Source organism: Molothrus aeneus, chromosome 12, assembly GCF_037042795.1.
Source record: "Molothrus aeneus isolate 106 chromosome 12, BPBGC_Maene_1.0, whole genome shotgun sequence".
Taxonomy (NCBI): Eukaryota; Metazoa; Chordata; class Aves; order Passeriformes; family Icteridae; genus Molothrus; species Molothrus aeneus.
In genome coordinates, this window is record NC_089657.1 from 10,972,791 (window position 1) to 10,996,515 (window position 23,725).

General features: G+C 53.9%; 1 protein-coding gene across 1 annotated transcript in view; it reads right to left on the reverse strand.

The window, feature by feature from the left end:
• Window positions 1-23,725, reverse strand: part of PLXNA1 (plexin A1) — a 115,541-nt gene that overhangs the window by 69,740 nt on the left and 22,076 nt on the right. The window lies entirely within an intron of this gene.

Sequence of the window (23,725 nt, forward strand, 5' to 3'; positions counted from 1 at the left end):
CCATAGGCACACCCTCCTCACTCAAACAATGAGCCCATCCCCATGGGACCAGCACCCAGAATAAATTCACTCTAAGAGGGGTTTAAGAGCTGCACCCCCAGAAACTGAGAATCCTGTCAAAGGAAGGATGAGGGAAAGGATTGGGGGCAATACCCCAAGCCCTAGAGACCCTGGTGTAATGAGTGACTGCACACTGCATGCCCCAGCTGGGAAAATCCTCTCCTAAGAGACCCAGAGACGATTCCTGGGGATGGCTTTGTCTTGGCTGGGGAAAGGAGCTGCCATCCCATACAAGGCTTTGGGGGAGACAAGCACATCACCTTGCTAAGAAACAGCTCCTTCCATGGGAGCATGCTTCTCCCCCAGGCAAGGTGCCCTTCAGGCTTGCCCACGTGAGGAGGCCCTTCCCCAGTGCCACAAACACTGCTGATCAGCCAACTGCCAGGAGAAACATCTCCCAACATCCTCACAGCACCAGCAACGGGGCACAGGGCAGAGAGGAGCCAGCTTTTGGGAAGACAGGCAATGAGAGGAACGTGGGGCAGCAGCCATGACCTGGCACCTACCCAGCCCTGGCAGCAGGTCCAGAGGAGGACAGGGCTTTACAGCTCAGTCTGGGCCAGGGACACCAGGTGGAGAGGGAGGAAGCACAGCTGGAGAGGGAAGGCAGCTGCAGACATGCCAAGGCTGCTTTTGGATTTAACACATGCCAGCAGAGCTCTGTGCGGGGTCCGGGAGGTGTTTGGGTGGGCCACTGGCTCCTCACAGCACCAAAACCACATTTTTGGGGGCCTACAGAGAAGGCCCCCAAGAGACCCAATCTCACAGGGGACACCCCTAAGCCCAGCAGCAGGAACTGGGGGCTCTGCACTGCCCCACAGCCAATCTTCCTGCAGGCTCTCACCCCAGCCTTACATCTCCCCACACCTCCAGGCTCTCCAGGCTCCATCCTGGGTCCCCAGCGGTCCCCCCAGCCCCCTCCTCCGGGCAGGAGAAGTGCTCAGTCAGGCTTTGTACTCTTATCAGCGCGGGGCTGTGATTAATTCGCAGCGGCTGGCAGCAGCTACAAGAGGAGGGCGCTTCTGCCCGCCTGCCACACTTCAAAGGCAGGGACTTATCTGCCTGAAACACACTCGGCAGCCTTTTCACGGGGACCCTTTCCAGTTCCACAGGGCTCGCACGGCACTGACAGGCAAGGCAAAGAAAGGCTTATTTATGGGAGTGCATTTCAAAGCCTCCCCTCTTCCCTCTCAACACACGCTGGGGGATGCACAGAGTTCCCCAGCCCCAACCATCTCCACTGGGGACAGAGACTAAACAGGCAGGGACAAGACATGGCTGTGAGGAGAGGATGCTGGAAAGAGGACCCTGCCCTACCTGTGCCCATGTCCTGGTCCCCTCCTGGCCTGTTGTCTCACCAGTGAGCAGCTCTGTAGCACATGGCTGAGCTGGGAGGAGGAAGATGCTTTGTCATGGGTGGAGGGCAGAGTGCAGGTCCAGGAGTGAAACCTTCCCCTCCCAAGGCCATAGGCGCTCACAGCTCAGGCACCGTGGAAGCCCCAGGCTCCCCCACCCAAATCAGCAGGTGCCAATGTCCCCTCCCTGAGAGCAGGGCCATCTGAACACCCCCAGCATTCTGCTTTGATTTTGGCACCATCCACCCAAAAGGCATAGGATAGGGCAAATATAACCAGAAGAGGAGTGGGTCCTGGCAGAGCTGCCCCTGCAAGCCATGGGGCCACCTCCCAGAGGCAAGAGAGGGCCTATGCAGCCTGGCCACACCGGGCAGAGGTGACAGCTGCTGCAGAGTGTCACACAACACCACACTGACAAACCTGCAGCAGGAAATAGCACATCCCATGTCCAGCCAGGAGGGCTCCTGGGGAAAGGGATGGCCTTGGGGGGGTCAGCCTGCAAAGCCCCTCTTAGCACATGGCCTGGGTTCACCCCAAGGCAGTAAGAATGTGGGGACAGGGACACCAGCTGCCCCTCCACATGCCTTTCCCCAGGACAAGCAGCTGCCACACACACGCCCTTCTCCAGTTTCCAAAGGAAGGGAAAGGGTTTAAATTAAATTTCTGGATCAGCTGCTCCAAGGAGACACAATCTCTTTTTCCTTTCACCCAGAAAGGTGCAGCAAAAGGCAGGGACAGGAGCAGCTGCAGGTCCAAGGCATCATCTATCCCATGGACACAGCCCTGGGACCTGGGTGCTGCTGGAGAGGGGGACACTGGCACGCTGGGGGCCAAGAGCAGGGAGGTCAAGGCAGTAGCTCCTGCTCCCTCCCACTGCATTTCAAAGTTACCAAATTTTGGTGTCTGGGGTGGTGAGGATTTGCCTCTGGATAACCAGGAAATGGCCATTAGGAGTGCCTCAACCTCACTTTACCAGGGCTAACCCTTACAGTGCCCTAACCCTTCACCAGGGCTGACCCTTACAGTGCCCTAACCCCTCACCAGGGCTGACCCTTACAGTGCCCTAACCCTTCACCAGGGCTGACCCTTACAGTGCCCTAACCCTTCACCAGGGCGAACCCTTACAGTGCCCTAATCCTTTACCAGGGCTGACCCTTACAGTGCCCTAACCCCTCACCAGGGCTGACCCTTACAGTGCCCTAACCCTTCACCAGGGCTAACCTTACAGTACCCTAACCCTTCACCAGGGCTGGCCCTTACAGTGCCCTAACCCTTCACCAGGGCTGGCCCTACAGGTGCTCTGTGCCACGGGGCAGGAGCCAGACACCAGAGGAAGGGAACAGAGAGCCAGCAGCAGGGCCATGGGCAGGGCTGTGGGGATGCATCTCGCCGGGGCTTGTCCCAGGGCTGATGACAGGATGGGCCCCACAGAAACATCCCAGCTATGCAGGGCAGGCTGGCAGCCGACACCCCGGCTCCCCCTGCCCCCCCAGGCGGCTGCCAGCCCCTTCCCTGCCATCCCAGCAGCTGCCTGCACAGGAATGCACCAGGATCAGACACACACCTCCTGCCAGACAGGCAGGCAGCTGCTCGGATCTGGCAGAGCTGGGTTCTGTCCTCTCCACCTCCCCTGCAGGAGAAGTTTCACTGATGGCTCACACAGGGCTGGGATGCTCCTGCCTCATCACTAACCTGCCTGATTCCACTCAGTGAAACCCATTCACTTGATAAAGATGAGTACAAGCCAGGCTTTTGTCCTGGGCCCAACATCGCCCTGAGTTGGAGAATACTGGGACTTTAATGATATTGGTACAATAAAGCAAAAAACAAGGAGATACTTAATCTAAATCCATGCCCAAATGCTCAGCAACAAATCCAGCACCTCACCCGCACTGGCAGATGTGACACAGGTTCAGCAGCTGGTTTCAAAGCATGTGTTACTGCCAGTGTGTCATCCCCAGGCAGGATCCTGAGCTCAGCCATGTGGGCTGAGGACAGACACACTCACTGCACCTCTCTGGGAGGTGGGGTGGGAACTGGTGAAGCTCTGGGGTTTGCCATAGGAAAGGAAAGAGAGAAGGAGGCAGGGCAGCAACCCTGCCCAGCAGGCCCCCAAAACACTCCAACACCTTCCTCAGAACTTCTCAACCGCCTTTTCCTTTCATTTAAACTCATTTCCATCTTTCCCTCTTGTTCAGCCACCCACACAAGTGGTGCTCCACCATGCTAAGTGGGCTCAGCAGAGCCAGTTACACCAGCACCAGCCCACACAGCACAGCACAGGACTGACCAGCCCCATGCTCACCATCTGCAAACCTCCCAAAATCTCTCCTGACCGGGTCTGCCAGCATTGCTCCATCAGCAGGATGGGAAGTGCAGCCCAACACACCATTCCAGCAATTTTGACAGAATTAAGACAATGTCAGAAAAATCCTTCCCATCTCTCTGTACCAAAACTGAACTGCTGGAAAGAGGGAGCAGGTACCAGGATAACGCACAGGAGAAGCACCTTTGGTAGAGCCAAACCCAGGTGGGGGAGGGACTGATGGATGGTGAAGTCACAATGAAGTGGCAGGAGGAATTACACAACATATGATGGGTTAAGGCAGCTGCCCCACTTTCATCCCAAATAAAGCCCTAGGTGCCATCCCCATCCCTGCCAGCCCCAGCCCCACAGCAGCTCCAGCAGTCTTGAGCCATTGATTTCTCAGCTTTGCCCTTCAAAACCCTCTTGGCTCAGAGCCCAGTGCATATTGTCTAGTCACTCAGGAGCAAAATATCTCTATTATTATTGCAATTATTTCCCAATCAGCATGGCTCAGGGCTGAGGCAGTCAGAGGGGGCCCCCAACAAGCAAATCAATGGGCAGGCACTGCCCTGGGGCTTCCAGGGACCAGGAAGGAGGCACTGGCAGCTGTTGAGTGACACAAGGGAAGGGGCATGGGGGACCCCAGGGACCCCTCCATGTGATGCTATGACCTGGCAGGGTGGCAATCTTTGCTGACCCTCGGCCAAGCAACAGTGATGCAACCTCACCTCTGCACAGAGCTGCAGCAGCCACCAGCCCTGCATGATCTGGATGCTGGGCTCTGCCCCAAGGCTAAAGAGAACTGACAGCAATTCCAGATGTCCCTGGGGCAGCATGGCAGCTGGCAGGGCATCAGCTCCCTGGGAAGGGAGCCTCAGAGGGTCTCAGAACTGTGCCTCCAGCAACACACTGCCTGTGCCCATTCCAGCAAAAAATATCCTGTGAAACCCCAGCATAACATCCCACCGAAGAAATGTCCCTTGCAAGGGAGAGGAGCACAGGCAGGTAAGACAATCCTGCTTTTTCTCCAGCCTTGGGAAGAAAGGAGGGAGCTCTGGAGGTAGGAAAGCCCAGTAACAGATGGGGAAGGAATTTCAGCTTTGCAAAATGGAAGGTAAGGGCAGGAAGAGCACAAAGCAAAATGCAACAGGGATCTCCTCTCTGCATGCCACTGTTCTTCTCCATGCAAAAATAAAGCCCTGGGTGACAGCAGTGAAGGGCAGAGCACATCACAGAAATACTGGATTATTTTTCCTCCTGTTCATTAATTACTGTAGGCATCCCAGGAGTCCCAGCAGGCCCCAGGCATGAAAGGCATGAATGAAGCCATGGCAATGTGTCACCCTCCCAGCTCCCACAGGACTCACACTGCACGTGACCAGCCTGGGGCGAGTTAATTCCTAAACCTCCCAGAGAAGGCCCTGGGGAGAAAGCTCTCACCTGAAGAACTCAGTACTGAGTTTTCAAGACAAAAGCCATCTCTTCCACTGCCAAGACTCCTCCAGAGATCACATGGGGACAGCCAAAACCTCTGGCTACTGGTTGCCCTTGACACACAGCCCATCACAGGGAGCAGAGCAGACCCAGAGCCACCAGCCCCAGCCTCTCCATAGCTTAGAATTTGCTATTTATTCTGTAAATCCAAATTATTTACACCTCTTAATGATGCTGCTCAGCTCAACAGGGCAGCATAAACCTTCCTTCCTGAGCTTCCCTCAGCTTCTGCCCACATATGCAACCAGACCAAGACACCCCCAACACGAATGCCAAAGGCTTGTCCTACCACCCTCACCATCCTGCCCACTTGGGACATGGAGCAATGATCAGGCAAAGTCTCTGCCTGTGGCCAGGGCCTCAAAGCCTTGCTGCCTGACAACAGGAATGAGGACCACCCCATTTCCAGGGAAAAAAGGCAGGGAGGGGGTAACAAGCCTTCACCAGGGACATGTCAGGGAGGAAGTATCAGCTCCCAGGGCTGCAGCACAGCTGGAGATCAGCTGGATCCCTCGTCCCCTCTCGGCTCCAGGAAAATAGCTGTTTCCTTCCTGGTCCCTAAACAACACAGCAGCGAGAGAGGAGCTGCCTGAGGACTGGGGCTTTGGCCTTGCAAACAGAGCAGCCAGTGGCAGGAAAAGCCCACAGAGCGGGGGCTGCAGAGGGGCATACCCCAAGGGGGGATCTGTTTCAGGGTACTCCCCCTGGTCAGCTCCCCTCCCAGCAGCCCCACACACAGATCCAGCACCAGTCAAGCCCTGTTTCAGTGGGGCTGCCTGCACAGGCACAATGGCTCATGTCTGGATTTACCCATCCATCCGACTCCAGCACCTTCTGCACCCCCATCTCAGCCTCCCACTCATTCAGCTCCAACCACATAAGTGCACCAGCCACTATTTCCACGGCATGAGAGCCAAAAGCCATTTCCTGCAGCAAGGGGACTATAACAGGAACAAAATCCACTCCACATTCACCTCCACACAGGGAGAAGGACAACACCGATGGCACGGTGGGTTCAGCTTCACCCATTTAACACCAGCTTTGATCCCTTCCTACCCATCAGTCCTCTTTTTACTGCAGCTCTGGGCTGTCCTGGTGTTTTATCTCCATGGACAAATCACACCAGACTGCCCGGGAGGAGCTGATAAGCAATAAACAATCAGGGTCTAAATATCACAGGGCACAGTGGTCTAAATATCACAGGGGACATTAAATATTAAGAGCCAGCACAGGCAGTAGGACTGGGCATGCAAAGTCTCTTACCAATGACAAAATCATGCATTACCTGATGGACTCCATGAGAATGAAACCCATGTCATCAGGAGAAGACAGAAAGTTACAGCCACACTTTTTTTTAACCTTTTGCTGATCAACAGCGCTACTATCAACATGCCATGATCAAAACTCCAGGTCCTGCCTTTCCTCATAGAACAGTCCCTGCTCCAAACACAAACACTTTCAAGATTAGAGAAGAAATCCTCCCACATTCCATGGCCAGTGATCTTGGTGATAACAGCCAGCTTACCCTGGCTTCACACTGAGCACACCAGAGTGCCTGCAAATATTTTGCTTGAAATAGATTTAGACCCTCTCACTCACTCCAGCTTGAGCTCTTGATGCTAAATTCCCTGATCTTCCTTTTTGTTCACGTTTTAAAATTTCATTCCCATACTCTAAACTTCTGGCCCCCCTACACCAATTCCAATTCAGAGAGCCACATCCCTGGCTACACTAGACCCTTCTATACATTTCCAAAAAGCCAAGGGAATGCCATGGCTCCCCACCATGCAGAACCCAGAGCAAAGAAAACCACTTGTCTGCAGTGAGGTCCCTGTTCAAAACCAGGATGGAAATTAGACCCTTCAGTCTGTGCATCAGAGCAGTTTCGGAGGAGAGATTGAGAAAATTTAAATATAGAGATTGCTTTCCCCAAGGATGCTGCTGAAGATATTTAAGAGCTCAGGTTTTACACAGGGTGGATTTCCTTTGGAACCACTGCAGAACTCCCTGCCCTGCTTCTGCAGGCAGCAATCCCTTCTGCAGGCTCCCAGGGAGCACAGGGTCCTGCTGGCCAACACAGAGACCATCACTGACCACACGGTGGTGTGGCCACATTTTACCCAGGGGGGTAAAATGGGGTGCAGAGGGGCTGGAGCTCACCCTGAGCTTTCCAGGTGTGATAGTACCCAGCCACAAATCATTGTGACCTCAGCTCTTGCAGGTCCATGCAATGGGAAATGAAGAGCCTGGCTGTCTCCTTAACAAATCCCTCCTGGGAATGCAGGGCTGCTCTCTGGAAGCTCAGCTTTCGCTAAGACCAGACCAAACCACATGCCACATTCAAAACTAAGTTCTCAGAAGATCTTCAAGGAACACCTACCACCCTTTCCACCATTCCCAGCACTTACAGGGGATGCCAAGTGGAGCTGCTACCCACCAGTACTTGCCAGCACCTTGGCCATGGAGCATTCCCACACAGGAATGCAGCTGACACTTGGCAGCCTGGAGAGAGCCGGGCCAGGGTCAAGAATAGTTGGACCTTACCAGCCTGGTGCTGGAGGGAACAGAGATGGGGACAGGCAGAAGCATAAACAGCTTTATCCCAAGATGCAACCCTGGCAGGCACCCATCACATGCCTGAATATCTGTAAAGGGAGGCCAAGGGGTGGGAAATGATGTTAATTAAAGTTTTAATTACTGTAACCAAACGAGTAGTATAATTACTTTATTCTCACAGAGACTTCAAGCTGATTAAGGACCACGTGCACAATCTTTGGGCTGATGCGGTTTTTAATTAAATGTGCCATCGAAGATGGTGAGGGGTGGGCAGGACCATGGCTCAGCCCTTCCTGCACCTCCAGGGACCTCATGTGAGCAGGGAGCCCAGGCTGGCAGAGGCACATGGGTCAGCAGCAGCCAGTGCCAAAGGCAGCTGCTCTGGGAAAGACTGAAGCTGTGGTGTGCACACTGGTGTCTTGCAGGAATAGCTCCTCTCCTATACATCAGCCCTCAGTTTCACATTCCCCCAAAACATCTACCTTTACAAACACTTCCAAAACAGCCCCACATGGGCACTGAAAATATTAATAAACTGGTGCTGCCAACTGGAGGGAATGATTAAAAAACAATTTTGCGAAGGTATCCTTTTCAAATAATAATAATACTAAAAGACAAAGCAGTAGAAATTAAATTCCCAGTCCCCTACCTCAAATAAATAGTATCAGAATTTGAAATGAGACATAATTACCCCGGCAAGGTTAAAGCCGCTAATGCACACGGAATACAGAATCACCATCCATCATAATCATATCTCATATCACAGCCATTATTTATAATTAGGAGGCACAGTTTAAAAAACACATAAAGACGCCCATGCAATGCAGTAATTCTTCTGTTATTGCTCCTGGAGGGCCAATCCTGCTCCGATTTGTGGAGTCCAGGATCAAGCAAAAGTAATTCCCTAAAAGTCATTCCCAAAAATCTCCTCTCATGGAAGGGGAACCCACTTCAGCCCTCCCACAAGCCATGCTGGCAGCTCTAGGGCACATCCAGGCTGCACTGGGGTCCTCCCAGCCATTTCAAACCCAAGTGAGCTCACAAAGCATCCAGACATGAATTTACAATTTTTTTCCCCAAATGTCAGTGCAGGAAGAGTGGAGCTGAGCAGACAGCAGAGCCACAGCCTGGCTCAGCAAGGCAGGGACAGGCATGCCTGGTGGGCTTTGCCTGGGCTTTCTCCTCAGCTGGGTGGTTGGGGCTTTTTTACCTATTTTCAAAACCACAGAACGAGTTATAGCAAGAGCTGGGAAAGCCAAAAGCCAACCCCAGAGCTGCTGAAAGCTGCCCTCCTTTGAAGCGTGGGCTTTGCAGTCTGCCCCCGTGCCCCAGTGAAATATTAACAAGCTTCCGGTGAAGCAGGAGGAAATTACGCTTAATATATTCTGGGGAAGTCCGCAGACAGCAGTGCCTGAGCAGCAGAGCCTGGCTCTAGAGGGACCTGCCTCCAAATCCCCTCTCCTGCCAGCAAGGAGGAGCAGGCAGCCTGCAGCCCTGCAGGGACGTGCAGCAGCTCCTTCGCACACACGGGCGCTGAGCAGAGCCTGACACAGAAAAGCACAAAGCCCTGGCTCAGAAAAGCACAAACCCCATGGCCATGGTGGGGTATGCAGCTGGTTCTGAGCCCCAGGAGTCTGGGAGAAGTGGATTTACACCCTTTGATGACAAAACAGAAAGCAGCAGTGCTTGAAGATGGTGTCCTGGGGACACAAAGCCGTGATGGCAGAGGTGACAGCAAAGGCCCAGGTATGAGACCACAGGAATGAAAGATGCACGAGCATATGTGTGTAAATCTAAGGTACAGTGTGTTTGTGGATGGAAAAGCAAGCTGGGATAAGGACAGGGAAGAGCTGAGGCACAAATCTCAGGCTCAAGCAGCCCCAAGAAGGAGCTCAACCCTCAGCAAGCCAAAGCCAGCTCACCCCACCAGTCTCATGACTCTTACTCACAGCAGAGCTGCACTTTCTCAGAAGTTTCATTAAGCTGTAAAATAATAAAAAAATAAAAAGGAAGGGGGAAAAAAAAAGACAGCTTGCAGATGCACAGACAAACACATAGCCCCCCCCCCACCCCCAGAACCCAGAATTTTCAAATTAAAGCTACCATAAAGAGAGTAAAACCTCAGCAAAGTTTTCAGCCCAGGTCCCATTACAGGGGGTGCTGTGCTCCTGCAGCACAAGAGGATAACAGGCACAGGGAGTAGGTGGAAGGAGGGCACCACCAGAAAGAGGGGCTCTGTGCAGAGCAGCACTGCCCCACCACCACCATGAAATGGGGGGAATAAGCCTTTTTAGGGCTCAGACACTGTGCCCACCTGGCCATCAGCTCTCTGGGGCAGGTTATCTTCTTGCATGGTGAGTACCAGCCTATGCACCACATTGTGAGTGAGGAGTGACCTCTAAGGCTGCACACAGGAGACATAGGGCACCTCTTGGGCCTGCCCTGAGCATTTTCCAGCTCCTCCTCTATTTCAGACAGTCAGTGCAGCACCCAGCACGCCAAGGACCTGCAGGCTTACAAGAATCCATAAGTTTGGGGAAGACCACTTCGGGAATGCCAGAGAGGGGATACTCTCCACAAGACTATGCAGGAGGAATACTGCAAAGTCAAAGGGGAGTGGGTCATCCCCTGCAGCCAGTGCTTCCCTGAGCCCTGAAATGGTCACCAGCAGATCACCAGGCTGAAATGGTTGAAGGATGTCTGACATCCTTCAGCCATTTCAGCCCCAACAGCACACACCAGAAGGACTTTTAACATCAGCAGAGGCTGAGTTTACCACAAGCAAAAGAAACAGAGAGGAGGAGGTGCTTTGCAGGCTTGGGCAGAGGATCACTATTTGCCCGTCAAAGTGCTGAAAACTAATCCCCCTTTCCCCCTTTTTATCCCATTGAAAACTTGACAGAACCTCCTAGCGCTTTGCAGTTGAAATTGGCAGGTCTTAAATTAATTGACTGCAATTTTACACAACAACATGTTTAGCTGTGAGCTGGCCCGCAGCCCGCTTGGCTCGCCACCGCTCCCCAGACACTTTTCAAGCAACCTCCAAAACTTCATAACACATCGAAGGCAAGGCGAGCAGGCTGCCAACGTGACCCTCTCCCTGCCAAAAGCCAGCCCTGCCTCTCCTCGCCCCCACCCCGACCCTGCTCAGCTCCTCCGGTGTTTTCCCCCACTCTCGTTAATGGCTCGTTAAATTATTCTTGTCATCTCCGAGGATTTTTGCTCCTCCAAATGCTGAGGAGCACGGGGCGGGCTGGGTTACAGGCCCGCTGCTTTGCCATGGAAACGGCAGCCATGGGACCGATGCACGCAACAGGAGTGAGAAAAGTCAGGGTGGTTTTTTTATTTCAATCCACCCTGACACATTCCTGTTCTCTTTCTGCTTAAGACCCCGAAGGACAAAGCCCAAAGCAAAAGATGGTGATGCAGTGGCAGGTTTGTGATGTCCCCATCCAGGACTGAGTACTTGGGGTAAAGCAAAAATACACAACCCCAGCGTACAGGAACAAGAAGAGCCTGCAACCCACCCAAAAAAGCACCATGCTCCCCTCAGGAGCGGGTCTGGAGGGGCACCATGCTTCATGTGCAGCCTGCCTGCAACCAAGCCCCCAGAACTGAGGGCTGGTCCTGGCTCTCCAAGCCTTTCTGCTGCTCCCACGAGACACTGCTGCTGCTGCTGCCTCGGCCAAGCAGGCAGTGATGAGTCAGCCCCAGCTCCCAGCCCCAGTGTGATCCCATCCCCAGTGCCGGGCACCTTTCCAGGGCATGGCCACAGCAGGAAAGGCGAGCTCTGACCGCGCTGCTGGGTCCAGAGCTGCAGGAGGAGAGGGGAGGATTGCTCCGGCTCTGCCTTGGGTCGAGCAGCTGATGCTCTGCGAAAGCCAAACTGGGCGTGGGTTGTTTGTGTGATTTCATTGCTTGAACAAACAGAAACATCCTGTATGTGATTAAGAGCCTTTATGAAAAACACACCAGCACTGAACCCCACAGCTGGGACCAAAGGTATGGCTGTGGCTGGAAGGCAGCACGCAGCGGGGTTTGGCTTCTCCGGGGGGAGCGGAGCTCCCTGGCAGGTTCACACAGCCACAGCACCCCAGGGATGGTTCAGAGCATGCACAGAAACAGACATCTCCACTAGGAAATCACCTCCCCCATAACATGTCAGTTTTGCCAGGCCAACTCCCCAAGCTCTAGGGAGCAAGAGGCACAGCAGGGTTACTGACAGCCCACAAGCCGCAGGCGATGGCTGCTCCGGGAGAGGCAGCCAAGGCTCTAACATCACTCTGAAGCTTTCATTCTTTCCTTTATCACCTTCTGCCCCAGGATATCAAAGTACTCCACACATTGCTCCTCCTTTTGGCTGCAGGCATCACCACCCACGGCTGGCACAGAGCAGAACTGGGAAATGTAGGCAGGAGAAGGGAACTGACCACAATCCACCACCACCTCCCTTCCCCCCTGCCCCGCCCCAAAAAAGGGAGAACTCCAGCTCCTGCCAAAAACCAGGACTTGCCTGGACTTGTGCAGCCATCACCTCCACAGCCTCTGCCCTCCACTCCAACAGAGCTGCCTCGAGGGAGCCAGCCAGGAAAACACATGCTTTTGTTTAAGGAGCACAGGCTGAGCAGGAAAAAAAAGCACTTAAACGTTACACACTCACACACAAAAAAAAAAAAAAAAAAATAAATAAAAAGAAAATTGAAGTTTTGTAGTTGTTTCTCTTTGGCAAGGTTCAAAATAGGGTAAGGCTTTTGTTTTGCTGGGAGGCTTAAAAAAAAAGTGTATTTTATGCAAACCATCCTTGAAACATTCTTGACATTTATTACCAGAAACTTTTCCTCCAATTAATTTCCTCTATACAGCTATCATTTTCCTGATGAAAAACAACACCAGAAACTCGCAAACTATTTAAAAAACGTTTGCTCTCTCTCGGTTTCTCCCTGGTCTCAAGCATAAACAGAATTTGGGAGGTTAGAGGGGTCAAAAACAACAATTTTGACTCAACAGTCTTGACCAGTGCAAGCTGCCACCCATGGCAGGGACACTGAGGGCAAGACTTGGAGCTCAGCAGATACTGCAAAAATACCTCTTGTCAGGAGATACTGCAAAAATACCTCTGGTCCTCAGGTATGAGGTGTCTCCTCTGGCTCAACTCAGAAATGCACAGTGGGCCAAGTCTCAGCTGAAAAATCATGTACTTGGAGATCTGGGCTGGGTTTCTAGCCAAGGCTTTCACAGCAAAGTGGTGAGGGTGCTCACAAGTGTGACAGCATGTGGAAGGGGAAACCAAAGCCAAGCAGAGGTGAGTGGGATTCTTCCATCCCAGGAGGGAGGCATCAACAGCCACCCAGGCAGATAAGGTCTTGGGGAGTGAAATAGAGATTACCAAAGCTGTTTGGATGCTCTTTATCACCTTCATTTCCAAATAAAGCCCCGTCTCCTTTCAGTAACCCAGGTGAGCAGGCAGTGGGGAAGGACAACCTCAACTGCCTGAGGTCTGGAAGGATGAGGCTGCAGAAGGGAAGGGACGTCGTGCTGCTGGGCTCCATCTCTGGGATAAGTGGCCAAAGAGCAGGGGGACGTGCTCTAGGCACACCAAGAAGCACATCCAGCAGGGAACACAGGTGGTGGGTGCCAACCCAGGCTGTGCCAGCTCTGCCACAGCCTCCAGCCAGAAATGCTGATGCTGCCATACAACCGAGTTAGCACGATTTAAGGAGCACACCTGCAGACGGGCAGCAGCATCACGTGGTGTGCCATAGCCACCAAGGTGAACCACACTCTGAAGCTTGAGCAAGCACATTCACCCTTCCTCATTCCCTGCTCCTCCATCTCCATGCCAAAGGCAGCAATTTTTTGCCCTCTTTTAAAATAAGAAGCCACTGGAGGAAAAAGCCACAGCTCACACATCCTGCATCGAAGCTGACTCATCCCCCTGGGAGAGCCCAGGAATCTCATTCCCAGGTTATGTGCTCCAGCCACAGGCTCACACTTTCCCACCAGGAGATTCAAGGAGGGAAGGAGAGGCAGGAAGGAAACCCCCAGCTGAGGCAGGGAGTGTTTATCTCACCTATTGGAAACACTTCTTTAATTTTGAGCGTTGAGCATAAAAACAAGATCCCTTGAGGCTCATAAACATACCAGAAAGAGAAGGAGACCAACACAGTAATCCTGGAGAAATAAAGGGAGAATTGAGTTTGGGAAGTTCCCATCCCTCACAGAGGGTGGGGATGAGCTGGCAGGAGCCATGCATGCAAGGTGCAGTTTTCAGGGGTTTGGGTCTTTTTAAAGGACATTACTTAGTTTTTTAAATAAACCATCACAAGCATCACCCTCCCCCAGGAAACCAGGGATGGTGGCAGTAAGCCCAACCTGACCCAGTGTTTCCATCCAGGGGGCAGAGGCTGCTCCCCTCCCTCTGCCAAGGAAGCTGCCAGTACTAGGTGCCTCCAGGTCCCACATCCCAGCATCCTCCACCAGGGATGCTGAGCATTTCTGTGTGGCTGTCACCAAGACACCCACTTTCCTTAACTAATTACAGATGCAGTCACCCTGGCCAAGACACAAACCTATTTCTGGAAACTTTCAAAGAAAAATAAATACATATGTAGAGAGACACACATGCGTGCACACATCAAACTGCATCATATTTTCCTCCATTCCTTTTTTTCAGTTGCATTCTGCTCAACAACTACCAATTAATTTTTGACCACTGTTAACAGAAAGCAAAATGTCAGGGGAACCAGAGAACAGCCAGGCACTGACCCAGCCTCCAAGATCAGCAGGAATGCAAACTGCCCCACAGACCTCAAGCTTGCCCACAAGCCCCTCTGCTGAGTCCAAAATACATCCTCACAAGGATTTGGCTGTGTTTCAGTAAAAATTTCGTTTTAAGTCCTGCTTGGGAGGAGCACCAGCAGTGACATGAGTTTGGTGGAGCTCGGGTTTTGATTTAGGTTGCTGCTGGGAGGGCTGGGAGGATGCAAGAAGGACAAGCAGGACTGGAGGTGAGAAAAGCCCTGCTGGATACATATGGATACTGTGTCCTTCTTGGTGGGAAACATGACCTGGACTTCTCCAAAGAAGTGACATTGCTGTCACTCAAAATCTCATGTACATTTAACATTGTCCCTTCACCCGTCACTAGACCAGCTCCATCATGTCCAGCAAGGACTACAAGCTGTCCCTAAAAAGGCAAGGAAACCCCTTACCTTGGGAACTGCCTGCCCATGGAGCAGCATTACCAGCATTAAGCCTCCAGCTACAGCAGCACCAGGTTTGCTCTGTGGATGCTGGCACATAATTAAGATCTACAGGCCTCTGTCAATCAAGAGGAGAAAGAAACAGCAGGGAACTCTCTCCTGGGACACAGCAGAAGCCCACACATTGCTGGTGCCAGGATGCCCAAGGGATGTGGTGGGATGGCACAAATCCAATCCACCCCTGGAGCAAGCAGCCAGTCTCTCCACCCCCCAAACTGCCTCTTCTCACCTGCTTTTATGAACTGTAAACCCCCTAAAGCCAAGCCTGTGCTCTCCCAGAGCAGCATAATTCCTAATTCTTGTTCTAAAGGGAACAGCCTCTTAAGAGCCCGTGGGATACCCAGGGTGGCCCTGGAGGGAAGAGCCAGCACTGCATGCCTGGGAGATGGGGTGCTACAGGGTTTGAGGCTTCAATCTGGCCCAATAAGGAGGCGGGGGGGGCAAAAAAACCTTTCCAGGGCTCCAAACACAGGGAGGAAAAGTCCAAGGAAAGCAGAGGCTGCAGAGGACAAGTCCCCTCCTGCTCCAAAACATCCTCATCAACCCTTCCCTCCAGGCCAAACCACAGAGCTTGAACCCACCAGCTCCAGCTCACACTGCAGCAGCATCATGCAGCAGCATGGGAAAGCTGCACCACAAGAGCACACACAGCCTGGAGAGCAGTGGGACAATCCCCCTCTTTTACCCTGGAGCACCAACCTTTCCCAGCCTATTCCCAAGGAGGGAGTGCCCAGCAGGGTGGAGCAGCATACCCCACTACTCCCCACTACACACAGCCACGCTAGCGCACAAATTGCTTCATTAAATGTCATCGCATTAAGCCAGTTTCATGAATTTAACATTGTCCCCGGACTATTGTTTGCCTGAAAATTAAATTATGGCAACATTTGTTGTTTCAACGAGTCTGTCTGTCAGGGAGAGGGCTGGAGGAGGAGATGCAGGCACAGGCAGGGGATTCAACTTCAGCAGTCGGGCTCCTGTGGACATGTGTCTTCAGTGAAGACAGACAACACAGCCACAGCTTCCTTCATGGGGGTGGGAGAAGGGAAGAATCAAGTTCACATGTTGCTCCAACAAAAGCCAACCGTGCCAGATGTGGAGACATGAGCCAAGCTGCCTGGAAAGGGAAACTATCTCTGTTTTGTGCAAATAAAGGCTCTGATCAGCTTCAGCAGCCACTGGCCAGCACAGAAAAGCATCACCCCATATCTCTCAAGGCACCATGGACCCTGGCTACCTCCACACAAGGAGCTCAGGTTGGCAGTCTAGGGCTTTTTGATCTTTCCAGATTACAAAGCTTTACCGCATACAGGAACACTCTGAGAAATATCTCATTTATTCTTCCTTTTCCCTAGAGCAGCTCCTCTCTGCAGTATCAGAAACAAAGGTGACAACCTTTCACTTTGTAAAGAAAACCACCAAATGAAGCAGACTATAAATAGCACCCAAAACTGACCTGCATCCCCAGCCAAGGGGAATGAAATGAAGACAAGTGAACGAACAGCTTCAAGGTCAGAGAGACTTTTTTATTTCCCCTTCATTCAAGGACTGGTAATTTTTATCCATGCAGGAGAGCAATCCAAAATACATCATTAGGGTTGTAGCTAATAAAAACCACACCGGCTTTTTTCAGCCCGGCGTTGTTTCCTTTGCCCATACAGGGATTATGGTGGGAGGGAGCTGCTTCCCCCAGCACCTGCCCTACCAGCAGAACCCCTCCTTGCATCCCAGGGCTGAGCACAGATCTGTCCCAGCACAAAGCTACAAACGGTGCTGCCCTCAAGAGCACAAAGCATGGACAAATTAAAGCACTATCACATTATCCTCCCTTTCTCTGCCAGACTGTAGGGATGCTCCCCACTACTTCAGCCCATTCTCCGTCTGCAGAGAGCTGGCTTGTCACACAGCACTGCCTCTCTTCCCTCTCTCCAGCTGCTAAATGGCATTAAAAGAACTAAGCATCCATTAAATAAAACTTTCCCACTTGCTTCCCATGTAGACAATTGCTCTCACTGCCACAGGGAGGTTTCGTGCTGGCAGCTGGTCCACGGGTACACAAAGAGCAGGGAGGTGCCAGGATCAGCTCTGGTAGCACAGGTCACCCAGGGAAAGAGCCAGAGAGAAACAGGGATGCTGTCCCAGGGGTCTGCACCCTCACCACCACACAGCACCCACCCCAGCTCCTCTATTCCTACTTCACCCCACAATGCCAACCCCATGGGGCACCTTTCTGCTGCCTTCCCCATCAGCACCAACCTGCCATTAGCATCCTTTCTCCTGTTCCACTTCAGGAAAGCCTGTAATTAATTAACCAGGGCAGGGGACAAGAGACCAAACAGCAGCTCTTCCAAGCAGCCTGGGACTGACACCATCCCCACCTGGACTTGGAGACAAATGACCAGTCATGTATCAAAGTCTCAGAGATGGATTACAGGATCCAGCAGCCACTAAGGGGCAGCTGAAGTCCACATCCTGCATCCCCAAGTGCCATACCACACCTCCACCTTGCTCTCGATCTGATGGATTTTCCTCCCAGCCCAGAAGGGAAAAGCAGGGAGATCAGCTCACGGAGATGTCTGACCTTCCCCACGGTCATGTCTCTACCTGAGGCAGGGCTGGAGCACGCAGAGACCCAGACAACGCTGGAGCTGCCTGAGTTCCTGCTAAGCACACATCCTCCCTCCTCCAGCAGGCCAGGGGCTGAGGGCAAATTCCTCAGGCACCATTAAATCTGGGTTAATGGGCCTGCACAAAGGGGAAGCAGGACACCAGAACTGCCCCTTCTCACCAGGCATACCGACAGTCCCTGCCTCCCAAAGCGCTGCCTTCCAGATGAGCCAAGCCATCCTCCCTTGCTGCCTTTGGTGGGAGGTAGGGGCCATTCTCCCACCTGAAAAGGCAAAATTAGTCAGTGTTTGTGAAAGTTAGCCAGTGAATAGGCACAATGGCTCCAACAGGAGGGATCCAACAGAGCTGGGCCCTCCCAGCTCATTTCCATTTTAATGGGGTGGCTTTTCCCCCTGCCCCTCCCTTTGGGGCCACCACAGAGGTCCCCAGCAGGAGGCACAGTCCAAAGCAAGAGTCGTGCTCCCGCTCTTCCCAGCAGAATAGAGGTCACAGACAGGGGCCACAGCCCTGCCTTCAGCAGCAGAGAGGTGCAGAAGAAAATGCTCAGCAGCTTCACGCTTCAGCAACCACACCAACCAGCTAGGAAGGAAAATCCACTGCTCACTGCTGGCACTGCATGCCCCCAGCCAGCCAACACACCCCTTTTCCCAATAACAGCACCCAATGAGTGTGACCCAAACATTTATGGGGGCTCAGCATCCCCATCAATGACCCCAAAGATCCCTCATGTGCCTTGTTCTCCCAGCACTGCAAAGCCATGGCCACCAATGCCTTACACAGCCCTGCAACAACAGGGGCAGGAGCAGCGAGGCACACAGCCACAAACCCCTCAGGCTCTTGCTTTTTCCTTTCCCAGCCTTATTTCCACAATACTTCCAGGAGGGCAGCCCCTGCCAGGCACAGGATGGTCTGCAAGGACCAGATGTGAAGGTGATGCTGCCACGTTCGACTGGCACCTGCCAGCTCCTGAGCATACCCTGCAGGGCAGCACTGACTTTGTCCCAAGGGGCTGCCAAGCAGTGTTTTGCCCCCAAACCCCTTCGCAGAGCAATTACAGAAGCCAGGTTTACACCTGGTAGCCCTTTGGAAGACACAAGGTCTTTGGGATCCACCTCCATCCCCGAGCATCCTCTGGCTTTCACAAAGCGCTGCTGCCCAAAAGTCACCTTGCCTGACAGGGGTGAAGTGCAGCAGCCACTGTGCTGCCATGGGGGCTGATGGATGGGGGTGAGGCACAGGAGTGGGCTGATGGATGGGGGTGAGGCCCACGGCTGCCTGCGGGCGCCCGGCGCCAGGCACAGGCGAGACGTGCACCGTCAGCACTTTCGGCAGCAAAGGTTGGGGCAGGGCTGGCGGCTGCTGCTGCCTCCTGGCTGGCCTGGAGCCAGAATCCCAGGCCTCACTCACCTGCTGGCTTTGCACTGAGAGCAGAGCAGATGGAGAGGAAGAAGAGAGAGAGCTGTGGCTTGTGAGTCAAAAAGCCTGGGGGCACAGAGGGTGAGGGGAGCAGGCTTTGAGGGTAGTGAGTCCCCTGACATCTTCTCTCCTTTCCCAAGGCTGTATGAGGATGCTGGAGCATCCCTAGGAGTGCCAGCAGCCTGGAAATGTTCATCCCCATCCATCCTGCACGAGGCAGGAGCAGGGACCCCAGCGGCATTCCCCTCCAGGAGTCACCCCAGGACAAAGCTGGCAGCTGCCTGGAGCCACGGCCTCGCCGCCCCGGCAGATCCCAGAGGCCAGCGGTTCACGATGAATTTCTAATTGTTTCCTCCAACAATGAGACATCCTGTTCAGAGCCGGGCGGGCACAACAAAGCCCAACGCCGGCGAGCGGGGCCCCTTCCTGCAGAGCAGCACTGGGGTGACGCCGAGCGCTCCCTGCCACGAGCAAGGGGACAACGGGAAGGCTCCGCCGCCCCCTCCCCACCACCCCATCCACTTAACACGCCTGCTCTCCAGCCTCCACCTTGATTAAAACAGCTTAACGACTCCAGCGAGAGCTCTCGAGGGGGCGGGGAGCCGCCAAGAGGTATTTGATGGATTCACTTTGGCAACCGTCGGCTACCTTGTCATGCCAATAAAATTATTGCCATTGATTGGGGAGAGGCGTGGGCGCATGCTCCGAGGAGCGCAGCTCCCTCACGGGGCCCAGCACCAGCACCCACGGGGGCTGTAAGCGTGTGGGGAGGGGGCTGTGGGTCTCCAGAGCATGGGGTGGGGATGGAGCAGGACAGGGCACAGGGAAGAGGCAGGAAGAACAAAAGGCCCTTGTGCTGGGCAGCCAGCTGGGAAGAGGCAGCAGCACGGGCAGGAGAGCATTTCCAGGGGCTGCGCAGGGGTCGATGCCTGGGGGAGTCCCCAAGGGTCACCGGCTGACACTGCCAGGGCCAGGGCAGGGTTCATGCCCCAAATGTGTCCTGTGTCCCCCCACACACACCCCAAGAGCAAAGCCAGCCAAGGCACAGGCAGTAAGTAGGGTAGCCAGCAGCAGGGTCACAAGGCGGGCCAAGCCTTGCCGCGCACGCCGGGAGCCGGATTTCACGCGCGAGACACAAAGGGCCCCTTTTCAGCCAGAGCTGCTTCCCCTGAGCACCAAGCAGAGGGTGATGCCAAAGGATCTGTGGGGACAGGGATGGGCAGGATGGGCAGGGAGCCTGATGACTTCTTCTCCCAGCTCACATGGACCATGAACAGGTCATGCATCATACTCAGGACGCCAACACATGGGGGCTTTTGTGATAGAAGGGAGCCAGCAGGCAACAGGGAAATCCCAAAAAGGCCCTGGTCAGCAACTCCCTCTCCCCACAGCACCTATTTTCTGTCCAGACACACCAAGGGTTGTGAACACACTGAGACATCCTTAATCCAAAGCTTTTAGAGAATTCAAGGGGGGTGTCTCCATAGGTGGCCAAATTTGCTCCCCCAAAGCACCATCATCTCCCTACCCACAAGACAGGGAGCTGCAGGGGAGCCCCTCAACCCTCTCCAGGCCACAAGAGGAGCACTATGTCCTGCTTTTAGGGATAGGGATAACCCACTTAGTGTGAAGAGTTTCTTATTAGTAGTATTATTAGTATTATTATATCAAAAAAGTGAAATCAAAGCAGCCAGACACAGGCCCAGTTCAGCTGTGCTTTCTGTGGGAGAGAATAAACAAGCCGTGGCAAGCACAAGCCCCAGGGGGGAGCAGATTCCCAAGGGAGACACGATGTGTTCATGCCCAAGGCCAGCCAGTTCCAGGACAGAGCTACAGGGATTGCAGTGGTGACAGGGGAGAGAGATAATCCTCAAAAATGAGAGCTCAGCTGGCTGTGAGGGATGTGCAGTCCGAAGCTACCCTGGCTGGGATGCACTGGCTGCACTGTCCTGTAACCACACCTGCCTTAGGGATCTCCAGTGCCTGGATCCCCCCTGGTGCTGGGTATCTCCTGTAGGGCTGTGGCAGGAGGCACAGCTCACAGTCTCCCTGTTCTGCAGCAGCCAGGGACAGCTGTGGGCAGGGAGCCACTGGCTGCTCTGAGAGAGGAACTCAGCTCATCCCCCCAAAAATAACCAGACAGCACCCAAAACTGGGTCAACCCACAAGGGCTACACTGAGCTCAGCAGAGCCCCAAGGCAGTGCCGTGTTTGCATAACGAGGAGCAGATGGCAGTGAAGGAGGGCAGCCGGGTCTGTACTGCACCTCCCAGAATGTCCCACTGCTCCAGCTCCCAGCACAGGGCAGTCACTGGGAGGGGGTTGCACCATCCTCAGCACACCCCCTTCAGTACCACCCTTCTTCCCTCTCTCTATATAACACTTCAAGCACACCCAAAATCAAGTCTTTGGCATACCCATCTCAAGAGCTGACATAGGTGCAGTGTCAAACATGCCTTTCCAGCACATGACTGAGCACTCCCACTGCAATCACACACACAGCTTCCTATCCACCCAAAAAATACAAAAGACAACCTGGGAAAATTATAACCGCCCAATAAAAACATTGCCAATTGAGGACAGGTGGTTTCCAGGAAAAACCCAAGCATTAGGACACAAGCTTCATTTCCCTTTCAAAAACACCCCCTGATATTCCTGCAGCAGCATGCTCATAGCTCACGTCCCCATGTCACTTCCCCATCCACAGCACTCCCAGACTATAGGGTGCAAGGCCAGGTCCCTGCCAGGTCAGGAGTACAGAGGAAGTGGTTCAGTGCCAGCTGCAGCAGTGTTGGAACCCATCCCTGCATTGTTCACCTGGGCATGGCTGGAATTCCCTGAGTGCCCCAGTCCCATGACTGCTGGCACGGAGGACAGCAAGCACGTGGGACCAAGGGCTTTCCAAGCCTGGCCTCTCCACATAACTTGGGATCAGCCAAAGATAACTGCCTGCCCAGTAATGCTGTAGGACAAGCTGAGACTGAGCTGCCACGGGTTCTGCTGCTGCAACTCGCTCAGCACCCCAGGGATTGTGACCTCCATCCCCCTGGTGCCCATCCCAGCCCACAGCCCCTGTCCCACAGACAGTTTTGCAAATCTGACATTGCCTGCAAGATCCTTCCACCCCCCCCCCCCCCCAAAGTCGGGGTCTCCCTGCAGCTGTGGTGGCAGCAGGTGCTGCCCAGCACCCTGCCCTCCCGACAGCAACTGTTGGTGGCAGGGCTGGGGAGAGGCTGCAGGGCAGCCACAGGCTCGTGTGGCTTTTTGGGGGGACAAAGGGAGGCTCTGTCTGCATGCAACAGTCTGGACAAATGCTGGGCATGGGAGCTGCCATCCAAGGAAAAGCCAGACACAGCAGTGACTCTGGCCTGACCTTACCCCGGCCCAGATGGCGGGATCGGTGCCCCTCAGCAGAGCAGCATCCATTACAGGGCTCCTGGGGGTGGGGAGGGAGGCCCCCAGCTGTCAGTGCAGCCCTTCCTCTCCCAGAGGAGATGCCAGGGCTTCTGCAAAGGGCGGGGGGGACAGCAGGCTGCACCAAGCCTAGGGTGGGTGTTTGCCAAGGGGACGGTGGGGAGCACCAAGAGTTTAAAAGCAGAGGGATTGCAACCACTGCTGAAGGTTGCACCCTCCCACACACATCCTCTCTGCCTGGAGGAGCCACCTTGGCTACACTCTGCTGAACCCCTGCCAGGTATCGCATCCGCTGGCTGGGGACACGCTGGTTCCACTCAAAGACAGGTCAGCAGCCCCTCCTCAGCCTCCTCCCCTGCCTCCAGCCCTGGCAGCCAGGCAGCAGGATCAGGTAGCTGCTGAGGCAGCGCTTTGCCAGGCAGCCCCTGCCGCAGGAAGGAGGGCTGGGCTGCCCACCTCAAGGTCACTGCAGGGACAAGGAGAGCACCTCGTGCTGCAGGACTTGGAGCCTGCAAAGTGCTCCCAGGCTGCCATTAGAGAGCTCTGCAACACCAGGGGATCTGGGGGCTCCAGGCAGGATAAGCCTATAAACCTACCCAGCATTCCAGCACTGAGACAGGACTGAGAGCCACCTCTTGAGTCTCATCAGCTCCATGTCCTCATGCCCTGCAGGGCCAGAGAGCCCCACCAGCTCTTTGGGGCACCACGTTCAAAACTAGGAAAAACAAAGCTTGAGAAAGCCCTGCAGGGAGGCAGGACACTCAAACCACACCTGGGCATCAAGTTCTAGCTGCAGTCATGGCTGCAGCATGCAGCCCACACACCAACCAGGCACCCACACTAGTTGACCCCTTCCAAATGGCTCTGAAGGTGCAAAGACCAGGGGAAAAATTTTAAAAAAAGATAAGAAAGAAGAAAAAGAAGAAAAATACAATTTGCCATCTAAAAACCAACCACCAGCCCCTCTAGGTAACTGTGGAACTAGAGGTGTAACACAGCCCCTGTGACTTTTTGAACCCTCCTCCCACATGCTCCTCCCTTCCCATCTCCATCTAAAAGCTCCCATCTGGAACCCAGAGCAGGAGAAGCCTGCAGCAACATGACACCAGTCCCTCTGGATCCCTCATTGATCCGGAAGGGAGGACGAGCTGCCTCCATCCCGACAGCCCTGCCGCTGCTGTGCACCCTCCAAGGACTGCAGAAAGACAAGCAGAAGGTGTGGGGCTAGAGAGG